This window comes from Trachypithecus francoisi, unplaced genomic scaffold (genome assembly GCF_009764315.1).
Source record: "Trachypithecus francoisi isolate TF-2019V2 unplaced genomic scaffold, Tfra_2.0 Lachesis_group6, whole genome shotgun sequence".
Lineage (NCBI taxonomy): Eukaryota > Metazoa > Chordata > Mammalia > Primates > Cercopithecidae > Trachypithecus > Trachypithecus francoisi.
Window position 1 is genome coordinate 5,965,848 of NW_022681471.1, and position 22,144 is coordinate 5,987,991.

At 35.9% G+C, this 22,144-nt stretch overlaps 1 pseudogene; it reads left to right on the plus strand.

Moving 5' to 3' along the window:
• Positions 1-22,144, plus strand: part of LOC117078415 — a 41,440-nt pseudogene that overhangs the window by 18,844 nt on the left and 452 nt on the right.

The following is a 22,144-nucleotide window of genomic DNA, read 5'->3' on the forward strand; positions in this document are numbered from 1 at the left end:
TTTTGCACTTGTTGCCCAGACTGGAGTGCAATGGTGTGATCTTGGCTCACCGCAACCTCCGCCTCCTGGGTTCAAGCGATTCTCCTGCCTCAGCCTCCTGAGTAGCTGGGATTACAGGTATGTGCCAACACGCTGGCTATTTTGTATTTTTAGTAGAGACAGGCTTTCTCCATGTTGGTCAGGTTGGTCTTGAACTCCCGACCTCGGGTGATCCGCCCACCTTTGCCTCCCAAAGTGCTGGGATTACAGGCGTGAGCTACTGCACCCAGCCTAACTTGATAGCCATTTGTGTATCATTTTGGGAGAAATGTCAATTCAAATTCTTTGCCTGTTTTGTAGTCAGGTTAACTTCTTTGTTGTTTATTTGTAGGAGTTATTTATATAGTTTGCATATTAACCCCTGTCAGATGTATAATTAATTGACAACTATTTTTCTTATTCTGTACATTGATTCTGTTTTTTTATTCTGTTGATTCTTTTCCTTAATGTGTAGAAGTTTTTAAGTTTGATGTTTGTTTCATTAGTGTATTTTTGCTTTTGTTGCACATGATTTTGGTGTCATATCTAATAAATTACTGCAAAATCTATTGTTATGAAGCTTTTGTCATATGTTTCCCTGTAGGAGTGTTTTAGTTTAGGTCTTACATTTATATCTTTAATCCATTTTGAGTTTATTTTTTATAAGGTTTAAAGTGAGAGTCTAAATTCATTTTTTGCATGTGGCTATCCCAGCACCATTTCTTGAAATGACTGTCCTTTCCCCATTGTGTGATCTTGGCATCTTGTTATATTGTTTGACCATATACGTGATAATTTATTTTGGAGCTGTCTATTTTGTTGTATTGGTCCATATGCCTGTCTTTACGCCTGTACCACACTGTTTTGATTACTATGATATTGTAATATGTTTTGAAATCAGCAAGAATGAGGTCTCCAATTCATTCTTCTTTATCAAGATTGTTTTGGTAATTCAGGGTCCCTTGAGATTCTATGCAAATTTTAGGATTTTTTTTTCCTCTTTCTGAAAAGGGCTCAGAATAATTAACTAAATATTTAGGTTTAAATGTGTAGCTGTCAGTGTTTTCTTAACCTCTTGGTTCACTCTAGCACAAAAAGCTGGCTACTGTATCTAATGATTCAACTTCCCTTCACTCCTATAAGAAAATTTATTCTCCACCTACTCTTCCATGATGATCAGAGCAGATTCACCTCTCATTTTCAAAATATCTCCACCATTCATTATTCATACCATCCTGGGCCTATTATAGGAACTTACCAAATCATTCATTTTTAGCCATGGAATCTCCCTGCTGTGAATTACACCCTAGAATCATTGTCCCACTTTATTTTGTTTGTGACTTTTATTCTGTTTAGCCAGCTGTCTCTTCCTCCTTGGGCTTGCCTTGTGCATGATATTCTAGGCCCTTAGCCAAGCACTAATCTTTCACTAATTTCACTGCTGCAGCTTCCTGCATAGGTCTTAAGCTCATCATCCTATCCTTAGCCCCAGGACACCTGATAATTTCCTTCCCTGAGAGTGTCACAAAGTATGCCACACCAAATATACTGGCTGAGAGAGTCACTGAGCTGCACAGTGCAATCTTTAAATGTCTAGTCAGCTGAACTTAAGAAACTTTGGACCTTTAATCAGGACTCAGTGAATTCTGTGCTACATCTGCCGGCAGCAAGATCCAAAGGCTCACTAAGCCTTATTATTCTGTTATCATCAATAGTAAATGACTTGAGGTTACCTAAGAGGATGCATTCACTAAAAGTGATAATGAAATGACTTACAAATGTGATGAAGAGGTTTAGAAAGTTCAATGTTTTGTGGCTTATGCAACCAACCCATGAGCTATAGATATAGCATCTTAGTCCATATTATCTAAAAATTTACCTTAGTTCACTACTCATTGATGGTTCTGTTACATTCAAGTAGTTAATAAAATAGATCCACAATTTGAATGTGAAAACGTGCTTAAAAGTGTAAATGAACTGTGATGATATGTACTGATCGGTGATAAGATCACTAGCTGACAAATAGTGTGCTAATAGACAATGAAGAGATTTGAAGTGGCAGAACTGCATCAGTGTTTAAGGATGTGCACAGATTTTTTAATGATTTTTAAAAACACACAAAAATACTACTAAGAGAAATATTCATGGACTTGACTATGAAATTCTCCCAATCACATATATAGACATGTTGTAGTAAACAGATCCAAGGAAACTAGCATGCATTGAAAAACTATAATGTGGTAGGTGCTTTGTACATATGAGTTTACTTAATTATCACAATAAGCCTGTCGTGTAGATGGCATTATTATCCCATTTCATATGTGAAGCTTTTAAACCTTAAAGAGGTTAAGTGTCTAAGGTCGCAGAGCTAATAGAAGGGCCAACACTAAAACCCAGGGCTGTATGACTGGAAAATTAATTAGTTTTCTACTATACCAAGGGTGACATGACACCTTTGAAGGAAAAAGGATACCTGTGTAGCTCAAAGATGACTGAGGAAGTTCGTATGTGAGGGTTGAAAATAAAGCTGATATTGAACATTTTGAATATTTGTTTCTCGAAGCTTATATGCTAAATATTTCTAACATTAATATTTTCATTATAAATACATATACATATGTATATATATCTTACAGCAGCATGAATACACATGTACGGGTCTTTTACAAAAGTGATTGTACATTTTGTAAACATTCTATATATTTCGTCACTCTAGCTTAATATAACTTCTTAAAGATAAGGTCCGTGCTTGATACACAATTGACTTGGTTTCTGGCTTGTGTAGAAATGTGTGCAAGTCACTCAAATGCTCATGTTTCCCAAGGGGATAGAGGGAAAGGTAAGCACTTACCATCTATGTACCCCACCCCAGCTCTGGACAGATCTTGGTCTCTACAAGCCCATTCACTCATTCAGCCAATGTTGTTTGATTATCTGTTGCATGCAATGAACTGTGGTAGGCACAATAGGAGGCATACAAAGATGAAAAATAAGACAAAAAATGGCCTCTTGAATTTATCTTATCTGATCTACCAATCTGCCTGAAAACGTCCTAGCTGTCCTTGGTTTATCAAATTTATCACAGGTACCTTGTCAGAGTGGTTAAGTATTATATTCATTCATTCTCATAAAGCTTGTGGGCTCCACACCTCAACCATACTGTAAGAGTATGGGACTCTAACTTCACCTCATTTAAATTATTCTTGCTGTGACAAGAACATTTTAAAATCTCTCATTGAATCACCAGTGGTAGCAGCTTTACTTTTTAACACTAAGCAGCAGTTAGAAAATCATATCAAATATTCTGGCAATCTGTTTTAATACTAACTAGTTAATAATGTAATTAGCAAAGTAAGAAATATATTACTATTATGCTGTATTATGACTTAGCTGAAATTGCACATGCAGATGTATAATGTGGAATTTCTAAAAATTCCATTTAGAAAATTTAGCAGTGTATTTAAATATTCTTATTCACAGGCACCCAGCTGTGATGGAGGAAGCTGTATTTAAATAGTCAAAATTGAAGGTGCCAGCAGATTTCAAACAGAACACGTGAAAGGGAACTTTTTATAAACTTTGTTTTCCTTCTTGGCGTGGATTATTACAACACACTGAAATTGAGGTGTGAGGTTTATTTTAACCATCTATGTACATTTAAACGTTACATGGTGCACTACTTTCTAAACGCACAACTGTCTGATAATATTCACTGAAAGTACTTGTCGACCTCTTCACCTGTGCCAGACACTATTAGCATAAGTGGTCACTAAATTAGTGTACATACTAGAGTTCACTGTAAACATGGTTTTACCTAAGGTGTGGCCATAGTTATTCAAAGCTAACATGTTTTATGCACGATTACATATACATATATGATACATATTATATATATTATATAAATAAGATATATATGTATACACATATGTGTGTATACAATACATATATTACATACATATACATAAAATATATATACAGATTATAATGTATATATATGTGTATGTGTGTATATAATACATATATTATATGCATATACATAAAATATATACAGATTATAATGTATATATTATATGTATATGTGTGTATATATACATATATTATATGCATATACATAAAATATATATACAGATTATAATGTATATACATTTATGTATATGTGTGTATATAATACATATATTATATGCATATACATAAAATATATACAGATTATAATGTATATATATTATATGTATATGTGTGTATATATACATATATTATATGCATATACATAAAATATATATACAGATTATAATGTATATATTATATGTATATGTGTGTATATAATACATATATTATATGCATATACATAAAATATATACAGATTATAATGTATATATATGTATATGTGTGTATATAGATCTCTTTGGGCCAGAATCTGTGTTTCACTACAGGAAACCGTAAGGCCGTTTTTAAGTACATTATAGCATTACTAAGCAATCTATACAAGTAAGAGTTCAAGCTTCCTCATATTAGGCAGGCGTAGAATAAAAAATGCAAGAATTATATGAATATTTTTTTCTTTTTCTTTTGGAAACACATAGTGGCAGAGAACAGAGGATTTTTTTTTAATAGTATCTAATATTTATGGAGGGCCATGTGCCAAGCAAGGTATTAGGTGCTTTAACAAGTAGTATCTCCTTTAGTCCTCAAAATAATACCATAAACTATTTTATCATGCCCACTGTATAGAGTAATGAGGCAGGGAGGATGTGTGACTTACCAAATATCACATAACTAGTAAGTAGTGGAGACCAGATTTGAATCCAATCTATTTGGCTCTCACATCTGCACTCTTTATTTTATGTTATGTTACGTTATGTTATTTTATTTTACTTTAAGTTCTGGGATACATGTGCAGGCTTGTCACAGAGATACACATGTGCCATGGTGATTTGCTGCATCCATCAACCCGTCATCTAGGTTTTAAGCCCCACATGCATTAGGTATTTGTACTAATGCTCTCCCTCCCCTTGCCCGCCACCCCCGACACGCCCTGGCGTGTGATGTTCCCCTCCTTGTATCCATGTGAGAACAGAGGATTTTTAGGGTAGTAAAACTACTCTATATGACACTATAATGGTGGACACCTAGAACAATAGGTAAAAGAATCACAATTTACTTTGAATTATAGTAGGTTTTGTATATGACACTATCATGGTATCCACCATTATAGTACAACACCAAGAATGTACAACACCAAGAGTGAACCCTTTTGTAAACTATGGACTGGGCTTCATAATGGTGTGTGAATCAGCTGTAACAAATGTACGACTCTGGTGGAGGATGTTGATAAAGGGGAAGGTATGCATGTTTAGGGGTAGAGGGATATGGAAAATCTCTACCTTCTTCTAAACTTTCCTGTGAATTGAAAACTGTTCTAAAAAAAATAGTCCATTAAAAAAACACATAATAACAAGTTGTAACACTAGGATGAATAATAATTCAGTCAAATCATCATTAAAGCATGATGAAGCAGACCTCTTCTATTCACCAACAGATATGAAATTGATAGAAGCATATATACTGTTTCCTTTTTTAAAAAGCATATTCGCCATTAAAATAATTGGAAGTTTAATTTTGTATGGTCTTATACCAAATGAATAACATAAATTGCTTCTTGGAACCTAGCAACCTATATCAGACAGTTTAAAAAAAGAATTTAAAAACACAAAAAATGGGAACCAAACATAAAACCAAGACATGTACAGAGTAAAGTAACATTAAACACCATTTAGCAGCCTTTTAGCAAAGTACACAATTAGCTAGATTGCAAAATGTATAGAAGTTTAATCTCTTTTCTACAGGATATTCTTCTAAATGACTGAGGACAGTTAAACTTCTACTTTTACATCATTCCCTTTTTACTTTTACATCAGTCCCATCAGTGATTTGTCATCTGACATGGTTTTCAGAAACTCAAAGTTTCCTCCTTGATACTTTCTAGTTTAATATCTCTCTTGAAATATGGTAGCTGGAATTGAATACCCAACTCCAGATATGCTATGTCCAATAGAAAACAGAAGAAAATTATTATTATAAACGCTTATTCATTATTATAAGGCCATTTGCATGAATAAAGCCTGTTTGCATTTGTGGCAGTGACACCCACTATTGAATCACATTGCTCTTGTACTCAGTTAATTCTGAAAATGAATCTATATACTACAGATATAAGTTATCTTACAAGGTGTTAGGAAAAAGACCAGCCACTAGAATCACACAGCCTCCATGTAGCCTTGAGCAACGCAGCTCACCCTCTTTGGACCTCAATGTCTTCATCTATAAAATGGAGATAATAAAATTGCTTTTTCATAGGGTTGTTGGGAAGAGTAGGTAGAATTATACATGGAAATCTCCTCAAACAAAGTCTGGCAGAAGGCAAATTCAAGAGTTATAAAGAACCAGGGGCAGAGAGAGATCATGTCCATAGATGAAGGTTCATTAACCTAGAACAATAGGTAAAAGAATCACAATTTACTTGAATATGGAACCAGTATTCTAATACGGCTAGTAATGTTTTTGAGAAAAACCATTCACTGCAGAGGCCAGAAACAGAGAAGAAAGTAAGCCTTCTGGGATCTGGAGATTTCCCAGGAGAGATAGAAGAAATGAAGGCATGCAGGAAGCCACTTGCTTTAAGCAAGGAGATCATAAAAGTAAACTTTAGGTGGGAGAGAGGGACATACAGAGATTATGAAAGCGATCCTGAAAGAGACTGAGATCTCCACAAATTCAAAATTACAAGTGAACTTCTGAAATATTAATATAGTGATGGTGCAAGCCTGAATCTACTTTGCACCAGAGTCTAAGTGGGTAAACTTAGCATTGAATATTATATGACTATAAGTTGCAGTTTTTATGAAATATTTATTTATTTTGAGACGAAGTCTTGCTCTGTGGCTCAGGCTGGAGTGCAGTGGTGTGATCTTGGCAGACTGAAACCTCTGCCTCCTGGATTCAAGCGATTCTCCTGCCTCAGCCTCCTGAGTAGCTGGGCTTACAGGCGTGCGCCACCACACCAGCTAATTTTTGTATTTTTAGTAGAGATGGGGTTTTTCCATGTTGGCCGGCCTGGTCTTGACCACCTGACCTCAGGTGATCTTCCCGCCTCGGCCTCCCAAAGTGCTAGGATTACAGGCGTGAGACACCGTGCCCAGCCCTCTGAAATATTTCTGATATCAAATTGTCTCTCGTAATATCAGACTGGGGCCAATTTTCGTTTAGAAAACAGAGACATTATCTTATTCTGGCAAGCATAAGAATGTATAGAGAAAGACAAAGAGTGTAATAACTTTGAAAGATGGTTGAACTCTATATAACCAGTATCATATGATTTCCTAGAACTAGAATCTCCATGAGAGCAAGCACTGTTTAGTTCAACTACTGAAACCATAGGGGTTAGCACAATTCCTGGCATGAAGTAAGTGTTCAACGATGACCTGTTGAGTGAATGAAGAAAAGACATTTGTATTAACTTATTAACCTCAATATTTTTCCCCATAGTGATTATGAGAAAAACACTTTAATCAAGAAGGGTATTTGGGAGGACAAGAAAAAGACCACCTGCTAAATCCTATTTTATAACCAGTCGTACAGTGAAAAGGACCTTCAGGGGCTACAATGTATTGCAGAAATGATAAAAAGATGAGAGAAACACAGGGTAATATATGGAAGCCTGTATAAAGGAAAAAAGATGATGGTCCAGAGATCTTGTCTGGACCAAAGGCATTTAATTTGTGGAAGGGCAGTGTAGCTCCCCTAGATTTATCCATTATAAAATTGTCATATTTACCTGTTATACTGTAATCAACTAGACATAGCCTTAGTTTCTTACTATTGCAAATAAAAGGTGAATGTAATCTTGGAAATTATTATCACCACTTTAAAATTATATTTAAATATCTAACCAAAATCAGCCTGCTGAGTTCTCCAGATTTTCCACCAGGTACACAGATGTATGCCACTGCCTACGGTCCTTGCCAGTGTGACCACGGCACATCCTATAGTAAGAACAGGCCAAGAGATTTGGAAGGTTGGCATCAATAAATGTTGTAATTTAATAAACTATAGTATGGAACAATATGCCTATGAAAGTCACCTGCCATTGACAGTTTTGTCATCTCAGAAGATGAATCCTGATTACCAAGAATAAGTTTTGTTGCTGCTACACAATGTAAATAAAATGGAGTATGTTCGGAACTGCCTTCTTGGTACTTCCACGCGGCCTCTTAGTCTTTTCATCATCAAGAGAAAAGAGTAATGGAAGACTAACTCAAAAAGGAGGAAGGCAGGACTAAGGAATCAGACCCTTTGAGAATGTCACTGTGTAGGAAAGAACACCTACTGACTGAGTCCTGGTTACAGCAAAGAAACATGGCAGGAGTAGCGGAAGAAGGTATTCATAAGAATTATTTGTAACCTCATGAAAGAAAAAGGGCTGTATCCGCTATCCCTATTTCTTCCCTTGATTTTTTTGTGTGTGTACACACACACACAAACACACATAATAATTCATATATATGTATATATACACGGTGTGTGGATGTGTGAAAGTGCACACAGTTTCTTTTTTCCTCTCTGCGATTTTCCCCCTTGTTATTTAATATGAACATTTTTGCTAGCAGTTAAGTTTACAATGTAAGCTTTAGATTATAAAATGTTTAGGTGGAATTTAAGGCTATTTAATATCAGCCAGAGATGGACATCATAAATGTTGGAACTTTGTGTTAGGGGAAAGGGGAAAATCTCTTTATTTGGAGGAAGGATAGAAAGCATAGAGTTTTGTTTTATAGAAATTAAATATTTGTAGGGAGTCTACAGATACTAAGTAATGAGAATAGGCTGTGGTGATGGTTATTAAGCTGTTGTCTCTCAGCTACAAATAAACAATTCTATACATTGTTTTGTGGTGCTGGCACCAGGATGAGACTCTGCATACCACATGTCTCCTTTGCTACCTGGTTTTGCCAATAGGGGCACTATTTGCCAATAGAGGGAGGCTACAAAATTGAAAGAGAAAGAAGACATCTGATCCTTCCAGATTACTTGCTAATCCTGTTGGCCTTGCCCAACCACTGCCCTTTACCCTGCCAGTAGCAGTTAGTTCCGGTCTCAATTTTTCTTCCAAAAAACATTTTTCTGTTCATCCATGATGACTATATTAGTTACCTGCCTTATAGAGTCATCAAGAAAAAATTTTGTGCATCATACTGAGAATCAGGAGACACAGGTTTTTATCATTTTTTTTTATTTTTGTCTTTTTCTTGTTCCTACTTACAGACTAACGTAACCTTAATCAAGTTAGCTTTGTGTGTTTCTTATATTATAAATAGTGATGTGTTTTTTATAATCTACAAGAGTGTTGTAAGCATAAATAAGAAAATACCGGTGAAGATCCTTAGATTCAGAAAAGAATAAAATTTTGTTTCTAAGATTCATATTGAATCTTAGAAATAATTTTTAATATTAAGCCTTTTGGAAAATATACAGGCACCAATCCAGATGAATGACTAATAAACAGAAAATCAGTCAAATAAAATTACAGCAGCAGTAGCAGGGAAAATATGTTTTTTTCTTCCCAAATAATTTATTTAAAGAAAAATTTAAGTAGATTGAATAGCAACAGGGGATTTCAGTATAAGATGCTGAACACCAAATATTTTGGAATGGCTATTTTTTTGGCTTTCATCTATCTTTCTTTCTTTATGGAAGAGAGTACAAGAGGGGATGGGAGGTGTTTGTTTATACAGTAAAGCTACGGAATTGAGAAGAGTAATGACAAATCTTGACTACTAAATTTCTAATGTAATCTTTGCTCAAACTCCAATGCAAGAATCCCGTAAGAACTGTTTATTGGTGCTGGGATGAGGAAAATCACGAGTTAAGTACTATGTTAGAAATAAAAACCAGCAAATTTTTTAAAAAGGGTAAAATCTCTTGATATCCATAAATAACAATTAGAAGACATCACTGTCGGGCTGAGGTAGAAGTCCCAAGGCTAATGGCTATAAGAAGTATATTTAAAGTCTGTTTTGACTTATTAAAACAGTGAAACTATTTTAAAAAATCCACATTTTAGCCTTGTTAAAATAATTTTAGTAAGATTTCTCTCTTTCTTGAAATATTTATCAAATGACCCATTTAAATATTGAGGCACATCTGTGTATACTGGTTAAAAATAAAAAGAGATAATGTAAAACTAGACCTGCTTATATTTAAGATACTATTTCCAGCTGCTCTTATTTCCTGAGAACAAGTTGCAGTTTCCTAGTTGTTATTTCTCAATCACCACATATATATATATATATATTATCCGATCTACCAATCTGCCTGAAAATGTCCTGGCTGTCCTTGGTTTATCAAATTTATCACAGGTACCTTGTCAGAGTGGTTAAGTATTATATTCATTCATTCTCATAAAGCTTGTGGGCTCCACACCTCAACCATACTGTAAGACTATGGGACTCTAACTTCAACTCATTTAAATTATTATATATATGTAGTAGAGAAGATATATATATATGTATATGTGTGTATATATATGTATATGTGTGTGTATATATATATAGTAGAGAAGATAGTTTTTATTGTATTTGGCTCTCAGTTCCACTTAGGAAGCCCAGTCCCTAACACTATATACACTGTATACAGTTGACCCTCAGTATCAGTGCATTCAACCAACTGTGGACACAATGAGATTGCATCTCACGCCAGTCAGAATGGCGATTATTAAAAAGTCAAGAAACAACAGATGTTGGCAAGGTTGTGGAGAAATAGGAACGCCTTTACACTGTTGGTGGGAATGTAAATTAGTTCAAGAATTGTGGAAGACAGTATGGAGATTCCTCAAAGACCTAGAACCAGAAATATCATTCAATCCAGTAATCCCATTACTGGGTACATACCCAAAGGAATGTAAATCATTCTATTATAAAGATATATGCACACATATGTTCACTGCAGCATGGTTGACAACATCAAAGTCATGGAACCAAGCCAAATACCCATCAGTGATAGACTGGATAAAGAAAATGTGGTACGTAAACACCATGGAATACTATGCAGCCATAAAAACAAACAAGATCATGTCCTTTGCAGGGACATGGATGGACCTGGAAGCCATTATCCTCAGCAAACTAATGCAGGAACAGAAAACCAAATGCCGCATGTTCTTACTTGTGAGAGCTGAACAATGAGAACACATGGACACAGGGAGGGGAACAACACACACTGGAGCATGTTTGGGGGTGAGGTATGGAACGCATCAGGAAAAATAGCTAATGCATGCTGGGCTTAATACTCAGGTGATGGGTTGATGGGTGCAGCAAACCACCATGGCACATGTATACCTATGTAACAAACCTGCACATGTATCCCAGAACTTAAAATATGAATTTCAAAAGATCTTCATAAAAATAACAATAGAACAATAAAAATAATACAGTATAACAACTATTTACATAGCATTTACATTATATTAGATATTACAAGTAATCTAGAGATAATTTAAAGTATACAGGAGAATGGGCATAGGTTATGTACAAGTACTATGCCATTTTATGTAAGGGAATTGAGCATCTTTGAATTTTGGTGTCGTGGGGGTTCTGAAACCAACTCCCCACAGATACCAAGAGAGGATTGTAATATTCACATTCCTGAAAACAACATGAGGATCTCTTCCTTTTTCATGATTTGCAAAATCAAATTTGAGAAGACCCTGATTGTTTTGGTACCTTCTTCCACTTTATTTCTTTTGCATATGTGAACTACTTCAATTTCTGGCCCTTCCAAATGATTCAATTTCTTATTTTATAGAACATTTCCTGTTAATGTACTTTCCAAATATGCCTGGCACATGGTAAATTTTGACTCTCTATTCTGGAGGAATATCAAAAATTTGGACTGTGTCATCTCCAGAAGGACATACAAGTTGTTGACCTTGCCATGTGAGGGAAGGCAGTGTTCTGATTTTCTTAATTTCCTTGAATATGTGCCATGGAAGCTTACCATTATTGCCTTCAACTATAGTTATTTCACAACATTTTATAAAACCGAGAAGTTTAGTAAAGTCTGAAAATGAGCGGTCAGTAGTTAAAGGGCATATTCAATCAATGTATTGTATAGTATTGTTTATTATAACACAATACATTATATAGTATTGTTTATTATAACACAATATACATTCTATAGTATTGTTTATTGTAACATAGTCTCTTCTGCTTTATCACTAAACTAAGTGATCTGGGAGGACAGAGGCAGTTTCCTTCACCTTGGCACCCAAAGCCTGATGAATTATAGGCATTCAATAAAGATTTAATAAAGTGAACTTTATGGTTGAGCAGATTTTTTGTAGTCAGTCACCTCTACTAAAACTCCATATATTCTTGAAATTCTTGGAGTTCTTGGAGAACAAAAGGAAAGATAATTTTCTGTTACTAGGACAGAATAACACATGCTCATTTGTTTTAGGTGTACATTTTGATTCTTCCAATGTGCAGCTATCAAATCAACCATTAGGATGGGGATGGCAAGGGCGAGTCGTACTGGTTTGTTTTAATTCTGGAGAGCTTGTTTCTATGTGGTTCACAATGTGATGTGGCTCACTAGGAAGTCTCAGGATTAAATTTGCCCTTTCCCAGAAAAGCTCTGAGTACAAACGTGTTTAATTCAGAATTTTCAATCAGTGATAAAGAGGACAATATGCTTCATTTTTTAAAAAGGTAATTACTTGAAGTGGTTAATGAGTTAAGAACAAAAAGCTGCTTGAGAGTTATGTGTAATTTAGATATTGTGTGCACTAGTATGCTAAAATGTCATTTGTTTCTCCTTTATCCATTTTCCCCTCTAGGCTAGTCTGTTCTTGCTACTAGTCTTAATAAATGATAAAATCAGAATCTCAAATGAATTGGAGATACCTTATATAATATTTAATAATGAGCTGAAAAAGAGACCCAAATATATTCACTTTTTGAGCTACAATCCAGTTAACCATCAGTCCTTGCCAGTCCTTTGTTACTACGAAAATACTATATAAAACTATTCCTTATAGAGTTTCCACTGCTTACCAACTCAACTTGTTTTACAGTAAGACATGCTTACCTCAAAAATTTCTCTTTTACAAAATCTGACAACCTTTCACAAATGCTTTTAAACCAAAGAGAATTTGTCAATATATTTAATTTTGTGTTTAAATTTTGGTAGTAACGTTGAGACCGTCAAACTATCATGTAAATCTTCTGTTTGCAAGACATAATTGGAGAAAAGATCAGCACAACTCTGGTCACTCACTAAATTTTAGATTGGAAAATGGCATTTCTTTTACCTTTGCCCAGATACCCTCTTAAAGTATACAAGGAGGGATAGGAAAGAAAGGTAAGGTTCCCAGAACCATGGTACCCTCACAGGGATAGCCTGCCATATGTCATAGAGGACAGATTCTCAAGGAGAAAATCTGAATGACTTTCAACAAAATTCCTCTCCTTTCAAAGCTCAGGAAACTCACATCTCAAAACATAGGCAAAGAAATGAAAGGAATAATCATTATATGGTCCATTTGTGATTTTTTTTTTCATTGCCCTGAGTGGCTGAATCCTATAGTTTGGTTTTCTGGATATTTCTTCATCCATAAAGATAATAAAAATGAAATTTCATAGAATAGCTTCAGCTATAAATGGAAGTAAAATGCCCAACAACTTGAACTCTATGGGGGAAAAAAAGTCTAGAGGCCATCCTTAAATTTTTTTTTACCTTAGAATTGTTTTACTAGAGAAGGCATAAATAGAATTGAGATGATGTAAGTTAGATGTCACCATTTCCAACAATGAATATTGTAAGAAAAGTCAAATAACAATGGATATAATAGGCACTATATCTGCCTGAATAGTTATTGGATGATTGAGATTGAACTAATTTACACATAATTTATCACACGAATGTGATCTTAGGTATAACTGCACCACATCTTGTCAGATCTGACTTGCTTTTCTCTAAAAACAGCATATGCTACTCTTATGACAAAATAATCTTAGATAGAAGAATACTAGTTCTTTAAGTCATTAAGTTTCTAAAAATGTACATTTCCACTAGCAAAATGATAAAATTAGTGCCCCCAACTCACCTGAAATTTTTTTGCACGTAGATTACAAACATTAAAGCTATATACACGTTGGTTCCTTTTTTCCTTTGCTTTCTCTTTTCCTCTGTTTCCCTAAAAAAAAAAATCAGTGACAGGATTCAGAAAAAAATATTTTTAACATTCTCTCCAGGGCCATTATGAGGAATTTTGTTGCAAAAATGATAATACCCACTTTTGTGGGTCTGAAGTGTAGAGAATGAGATTCTAGGTTATTCTGGCAAGCAAGGCAAGTAAGATTATTTTAAAAAATATTAATGGAATCTGCAATCCTCAATTCTACAGAGAGTGTTGTTAAAATTAACTTTTAAAAAACTAATAATATGTGAAATGAGAATAGAGAAGTAACTAAAGGATACCAGGAGGGGTAAGAACAGATGGATTTATTTATTTATTTTTTATTTATTTATTTTTTTTTGAGACGGAGTCTGGCTCTGTCGCCCAGGCTGGAGTGCAGTGGCCGGATCTCAGCTCACTGCAAGCTCCGCCTCCCAGGTTTACGCCATTCTCCTGCCTCAGCCTCCCGAGTAGCTGGGACTACAGGCGTCCGCCACCTCGCCCGGCTAGTTTTTGTATTTTTTAGTAGAGACGGGGTTTCACCGTGTTAGTTGGGATGGTCTCGATCTCCTGATCTCATGATCCGCCCGTCTCGGCCTCCCAAAGTGCTGGGACTACAGGCTTGAGCCACCGTGCCCGGCCTGGATTTATTTTTAAATAATAGTTCTAGCTTTTTAAATAAACAAAAGATACATTGATTAATCCAACCACTCTCTTCTACTTGCCATCCTTAGACTCAAGAAGGGAAATAATGTATGGTCTGAATTATTTGTTTTTTTTTTTTTTCTTGTATATGTGGAATCCTTTTCTGTTTATAAATAGAAGGAAATAAAAATATTCTGCCAGAAAGACACAGTGCTAGGTGTTTGTCAAACATTATACTTGTTAATCCTCGTAAACTCAGGAAGATTGAGTTTGTCCTGCCCACTTTACAGAAAGGCAATGAAAGCTCAGAGAAGTTAACTGCCTTAAATCATAGAACTATTAAATAGTGAAGCAAGAAATTAACACCAAGTTCATCTGGTTCCAAATTTCACACTCCTGAAACCCTGATAGATCTAATTTTATGTTTCCTGAATATTTACAAAACAGCAACAATTTCAAAAATTCTGTAATTAATTTTCTGAATAATTCACTGGAGATTCTAGTCTACCCTCAGTGAGCTCCCCGTGACTGGGTGTATTCAAGCATTGAGTGTTCATCTGATAAAATACCCGTTTTGTGAGTGCTTAAACTAGAAAAACTTTAAGGTTCCTTCAAATCCTGTTTCTAATTGATAACCAAACTGTGCACCTGAAAGAGAAGAAATTCTCTGTGATGACACTTTTTCCTATACCATGATCCCTTTACATGGGACCTGAGGACAGTTTACTCATGGCGACCTTAGGTGGGTAGACATCACTCAATTTGAGTCAGAGTGGGGAATTAGCAGCTCCAAATTCAAACTGAAAAAGAAGGTAGTCAATCACAGATGCATGACACTAGCTTACACAGATGTTCTGCTTTCCTCTGACTCACTCTTTGAGGCTTGGAAAGGGATAAACTTTATTTTAATATAGCAATTGCAATACAGTCATACCATAACTCATATTTTTATATTATGCTTTTTCTGCCTTGTTTTATGCCTCCGTTTTTGACCCAACTTTTGGATTGTTCAAGAGCCTCTAAAATAAAGGAGGAGGAGCTGAGAACAAGATCAACTTTTTATTTTTAATTTTTGTGGGTACATAGTAGATATATACAGTTATGGGGTACACCAGATGTGTTGATACAGGCATGCAATGTGAAATAAGCATATCATGGAGAATGGGGTATGCAGCCCCTCAAGCATTTGACCTTTGAGTTACAAACAATCCAGTTACTCTTTAAGTTATTTAAATGTACAACTAAGTTATTATTGACTATGACCACATGTTGTGCTATTAAGTAGTGGGTATCATCCATTCTTTCTAATTATTTTTCGATATTATCTCATCCCAGTTAAGATCACTTTTGAACAAAAGGTTGAAGTGTATATTTCTAAGGAAAAGTAATATTGTTTAAAAGTATCGAACAAAAGACCCTCAATATTTTTGCAAAACAATAATGTTTTGCTAGCTAGGGACAACACTGTGGTTCCCAAGATAGAGTTGAACATGGTAAAAACAGAAAGATTTTTATCAACTTACTGTCTCTCTGCTAAAGCTTCGGTTGGTGTTATGGAACTTTTACAGCCCATAAGAGTAATTCTTACACTAGATTGTTTAGCTATTAACTTCCTATTTTTTTATTTTATGATCTTTATTATCTTTGAGTTGTCTGAGGGCTGTTGAGCTTGTGGCTGGGCCCTAGTCTTTGACAGTGAGATTTCTTCAAGTTAGAGAATATATAGAAAAAAGACACTATTTTGTCAGCATCCCTAGCTTAGCAATATTCTAAACCACATAGGTGGTTCTAGTTAGCCATAGGGATAAGTACTCATTAGGGACCAAAGTTACAAAGATTCTGCAAAACAACTTACTCCTCTTTATTATTATTCTAAAAATAACAATTTCTGAGTGAAATGTTATTTGAAAAATTAGCCAATGCCTTGCTACACAGACTTTAATATACTTACAGATGATGCCTTGGTTTCTGAAAAGGACACCAGGTTACCAGCTGTACTATAAAGAAGTCTGAGGAAAATGGAAGGTCAGGTTAATTGATATAACCTAATCAAACAATCAACTAGTCTCACATTTTCCATTTCATTTGGTATCCTATTTTATAACAATTCTTTTGTCTTAACTGGAATAAGTCTAGGGATGAACACTACTGCTTTGCATGGTGTGACGGTTAATACTGAGTATCAACCTGATTGAAGGATGCAAAGTATTGATCCTGGGTGTGTCTGTGAGGATGTTGCCAAAGGAGATCAACATTTGAGTCAGTGGACTGGGAAAGGCAGACCCACCCTTCATCTGGGTGGGTACCATCTAATCAGCTGCCAGGGAATATAAAGTAGGCAGGAAAATGTAAAAAGGCGAGACTGGCTTAGCCTCCCAGCCTACATCTTTCTCCCATGCTGGATGCTTCCTGCCCTTGAACGTCAGACTCCAAGTTCTTTAGCCTTGCGACTCAGACTGGTTTCCTAGCTCCTCAGCTTGCAGACAGCCTAACGCAGGATCTTGCGATCGTGCAAGTTAATACTACTGAATAAACTCCTATATATGTATATACATACACACACACCACACACACACACACACACACACACACACATATATATATACTATTAGTTCTGTCTCTCTAGAGAACCCTGACTAATACACATGGCTTCATTTGGTAATAGTGAAAGTTATTATTCCTAATAAGGAACATTGAGACATCATCACAGATTCAGAATCAACTCAGGTATGAGAGTTGAAAGAGCAGAATGGATAGAACAAGGCTACTATTGGCAAAGGGTAAAATCAGTTGATTCAAGAGACCTTGTCATGCAGAATTGATGTCAACTGTTTTTAATGTCATTTATTTGTTTATTCTTGTGCTGAGTATTCATACTTTAATACTTGAAAACATTTATGTCTCAAGTATTTATCTTTGGAAAATGTATTCTGCTTTCAAATCTATCCCTTTCTCTTTCTTTTGAGACAGGGCCGCGCTGCCGCTCAGGCTAGAGCGCAGTGGCGTGATGACGGCTCACTGCAGACTTGTCCTCCTAAGCTTAAGCAATCCTCCCACCTCAGCCTCCCTAGTACCTGGGACTACAGGTGCACCCCACCACGCCTGGCTATTTTTTTTTAGTTTTACTTTTTATAGAGATGGCTTTTCACCTTGTTGCCCAGACTGTTTGTCTTGGCATCCTAATGTGCTGAGATTACAGGCATAAGTCACCATGCCCAGCCTGCTTTCAAGTCTATTCTGCTTTCAAAGTTAAAAATTCCCTAATTCCCCTGTGAAAATGAAAACATGGTGTAGTGGAAAACTTCAAGACCCGGGGTCAAACCTTGACTGTCACTCACTCACCATGTGACCTCGGGCAAACTGTTTACCTTCCCTGAATTTATTTTATTTTATTTTATTCTATTTTATTTTGTTTTGTTATTTTATTTTATTCTATTCTATTTTGTTATTTTATTTTATATTTTATTTTATTTTATTTTAATTATTTTGAGAGAGTCTCACTCTGTTGCCTGGGCTGGAGTGCAGTGGCATGGCCACAGTTGACGGCAGCCTTGACCTACTTGGCTCAAGTGATCCTCCCACCTCAGCCTTCCAAGTACCTGGGGCTACAAGCATGTGCCACCATTCCCCACTAATTTTTGTATTTGTTGTAGAGAAGGTTTTTTCCCATGTTGCCCAGGCTGGTTTTGAAATCCTGGGCTCAAGCGATCTCCCCACCTCAGCCTCACAAAGTGCTGGGATTACAGGAATGAGCCACCATGCCTGGCCACTTAACCTCATTTTTAAAATAAGTATAATAATCCCTTCCTTGTTCATAGAACTAAGTGAAATATTTTTAGGCAACATAGCAAAGAAGAGGCACTCAACAGCTAGTAGCTACTATTGTATGGGTTAGATTATGATCTGAAAACTTCCTTTCATGTTCTGAATTCCACGAAATTTGTAAAAATGAGCTATTAGTATGTTTTTCAAATTGTATAGATAGAAAAAAAGGGTTCCATTGTCAAATAAGTTTGTGAAATGCCACATGCCATCTCCCTTTTCCCTTGGTAAACAAAAGTTCATTTAAACATAATTAATTGTGTTGAAAAACCCCAAAGTAAAAATAAAATGTTTAGCTTTATGGAACCAAGCGTCTTTTAACTTATTTGATCGTGGAAACATTTCTTCCTAGAAGATATATTAACATCCTAAGAACTTTCTTGTATTCCACTTAAAGAAATAGCAAGTGTGTGGCCGGTGTGGTGGCACATGCCTGTAATCCCAGAACTTTAGGAGGCCGAGATGGGCGGATCACCTGAGGTCAGAAAATCAAGACCAGCCTGGACAACATGGCAAAACTCCGTCTCTACTAAAAATACAAAAATTAGCTGGGCATGGTGGCACATGCCTGTAATCCCAGCTACTCAGGTGGCTGAGGGAGGAGAATTGCTTGAACCCAGGAGGCAGAGGTTGCAGTGAGCCGAGATTACACTACTGCACTCCAGCCTGGGTGACAGAGCGAGACTCTGTCTCAAAAATAAAGAAATAAAAATGAAAGAGAAATATCAAGTTTGTGACTGTTAAAATGCCAGAATATGAAGAAATCTTCAATATTAAACAAACTGAATAATCTGTGATACCTGGATACAAAAATTAAGGCTGATTTGATTTTGAACAGCAGCAAGACAAGGCAAGATAAATGAGGAATACAGTGAAAGTGAAAGATAACTGACTAGGGCCAAGATGTGGCATTATAATCACTTTCAGTTGTTCAGTGTTTTAAGGACTTAATTCCAAACTGCCTTGGAACTAAGGGTATTCAGGATCTTGTTGAAACTCTTAGTGCAGTTGTTTTTTTCCCTGATGGAGGGAGACACAGTATATAAGTATAGACCTACGATTCTGGTTGTACTCCTAAAAAGCCAAGATGAAATAAGGTAAAACATTTGGAGGAAGACTGTGAGGGTATTGCAAAACTCACAATATTTGAATTCTTACATTTTAGGAAGAACATCAAATTTGTTTTTTTTTTCAATGGCCATAAATAATGCTGGAGTTTTCTTAACACTTTTATTTATGTATGTATTCACTTCCTTTGTTAAGCTAGCAATTCTGTGTCATTTTCCTACTGTTCTATTGGGATGTCACCTGTAGTCCTAGGAGACAGAAAAGGGACTGCGGGACTAAAGGATTGGGGTTTTAAATTACTTTGAAAGCAAAATAAGCAGAAAACATGGAAGTTGTTACTTCTGTTTCATTTGATGAGCATCCACTTTATCTTTTTAAGTAGCAAAACATTTTATTTTAAAGCATTCATTTTAAAAAGTTGAATATTAATCACAGACAAGTTCTGAGGAATATTGTGAATTGTAATTTATCGATGATCTAGCTGCGGTTGCTTTCAGATTTGTCTCCATATCCATATGAAAAATAACATTTCACAGTTATTGCAGTTAAATATAGCCAAGTCTCAGAACAGTTTCTAAAGTTGAATAAAGATAGGCATTTAAATCATCTGATATTTACTGTCCAAATCTGGCCTTTTCAGTTATCACAGTACTTAGAGTTTTCAGGTAAACTTTTTTTGCTCATTCTATTGACTCTTGTTAACATTTATAGTGAAAGACAAACATTGCACCTATCCGGATAAAATATATTCAGCTTCCTGAATTGTTAACATTTAGAATAAAGGCCACCTTGTTTTGATACTCATTACTACTTTCAAAATGCATTATACAATAAAATGCAAATGTGAGTTATTAATTAGCAGGATCTGTTTTGTCCAAACGTGCAACAGTAGAGGGATTTTTCAACATTCTGCAGCTGTTACCTATGAAGGAAACACCATTCACTTTACTAAAAGGAGCTGCACAAGTACATATGTTGTTATAGACGAATATTTTAGTGTTTCCTTAAGCAATGCTATTTCATAATGGATTTCACATTGAATATAATAAATGTTACCAATGCTGCCTAATTTCTGTCTCTAGGTTGTTTTTAAGAGAGAGGATGATTAAAGTTTTCAAGGCAATGTGGAGTGAAGGTAGAGAAAGAGTTCTTCATGAAAGACACAATGTTTAGCAAGGTCATAAAGAATATGCCCATATATGCATATCTATGTAAATATTCATTTACATATTGTATGTGCATCTCTGTATACATGTTGTGCCTGGCCAACATTCCTGTGAATATAACCTGAAGGAAGTACCATAAAATGACAAAATAAGAAAAACAATAAAACATATGAATGACTATGATAGACGGTAAAGAAGGTAGGCCATTATTCACAAATAATGCAATAAATCCTTTGCCCATCAGATGTTTTTACCTAGATTTGGGGCCTTTAAAACATCAACCAATTATGGTAAATGTTTAACTGTAGGAGTTCAGGCAGACAGCCAAATTCTGGTTTCAAAGCTGTTGCTAGTTTTAGCTTAAAGATTTTTTTTTTTTTTTTTTTTCATTTTTAAGCAAGAACATTTCTGGATACCGGTTGTGCTCTATTGTGGCTAGAGCCGCTGGAATTTGAATAAGTGAATTGAGCAGCACATTGGTCCTGAAGAAATGGGCCTGGCAGTATTACCTGAACGTGGCAAATAATAGGCTACCAGGGGTCCTAGGGAAATACTTCCCATTTATAATTTAGCTCTACTTACCTAAAGCTAGTTTATTCCCACAGACACGAAGAGTGAGAGAGTTGTTTTTCTTAGCCAAGCTCCTACAAAAAAACAGCAAGGTTGGGGGATGGGAGCACAACGAATGTTTCTGCCTTTTGTTTAGGAAAGCCAGGTATCCGAAATACAGACGTGATAGCCAACTCCTCTGCTCCCCTCCCCCAGGTTTACTTATTTTCTTAACAAGCTTATTAACTAAATTATCAATCTGCATGTAACTGGTTTGAACATTGGCCCTTCCTTAGAATATTCCTACCCTCTTGTTGAAGCACTAACAAATAGGTAGAAGAAGGGGTCCAGACAATCCACACGTTGGATTTGCAGCCACTAGGATATTTCAGAGTCAGCTGCTAAAGCCTCTTTGGTATAGACAATGAGGGGGCGACTGAAGTGACTTTTCTTAGTCCACTTCCTCTCCTCCTCTCCGTCTCCCGAAGGTATTCCGTGGGTCCCTTCCCTTTCCCTCTTCACAGTCCCTCCTGAGCAGTCCCAAAGCTTCAAACCTTGTTCTCCAACCCCCTTTCCCTAATGTCTCCCAACTACCACCCCCTTCCCCAATCAAACTCCCCTCCCGGTCACCACCAAAGCCCGGAGAAGT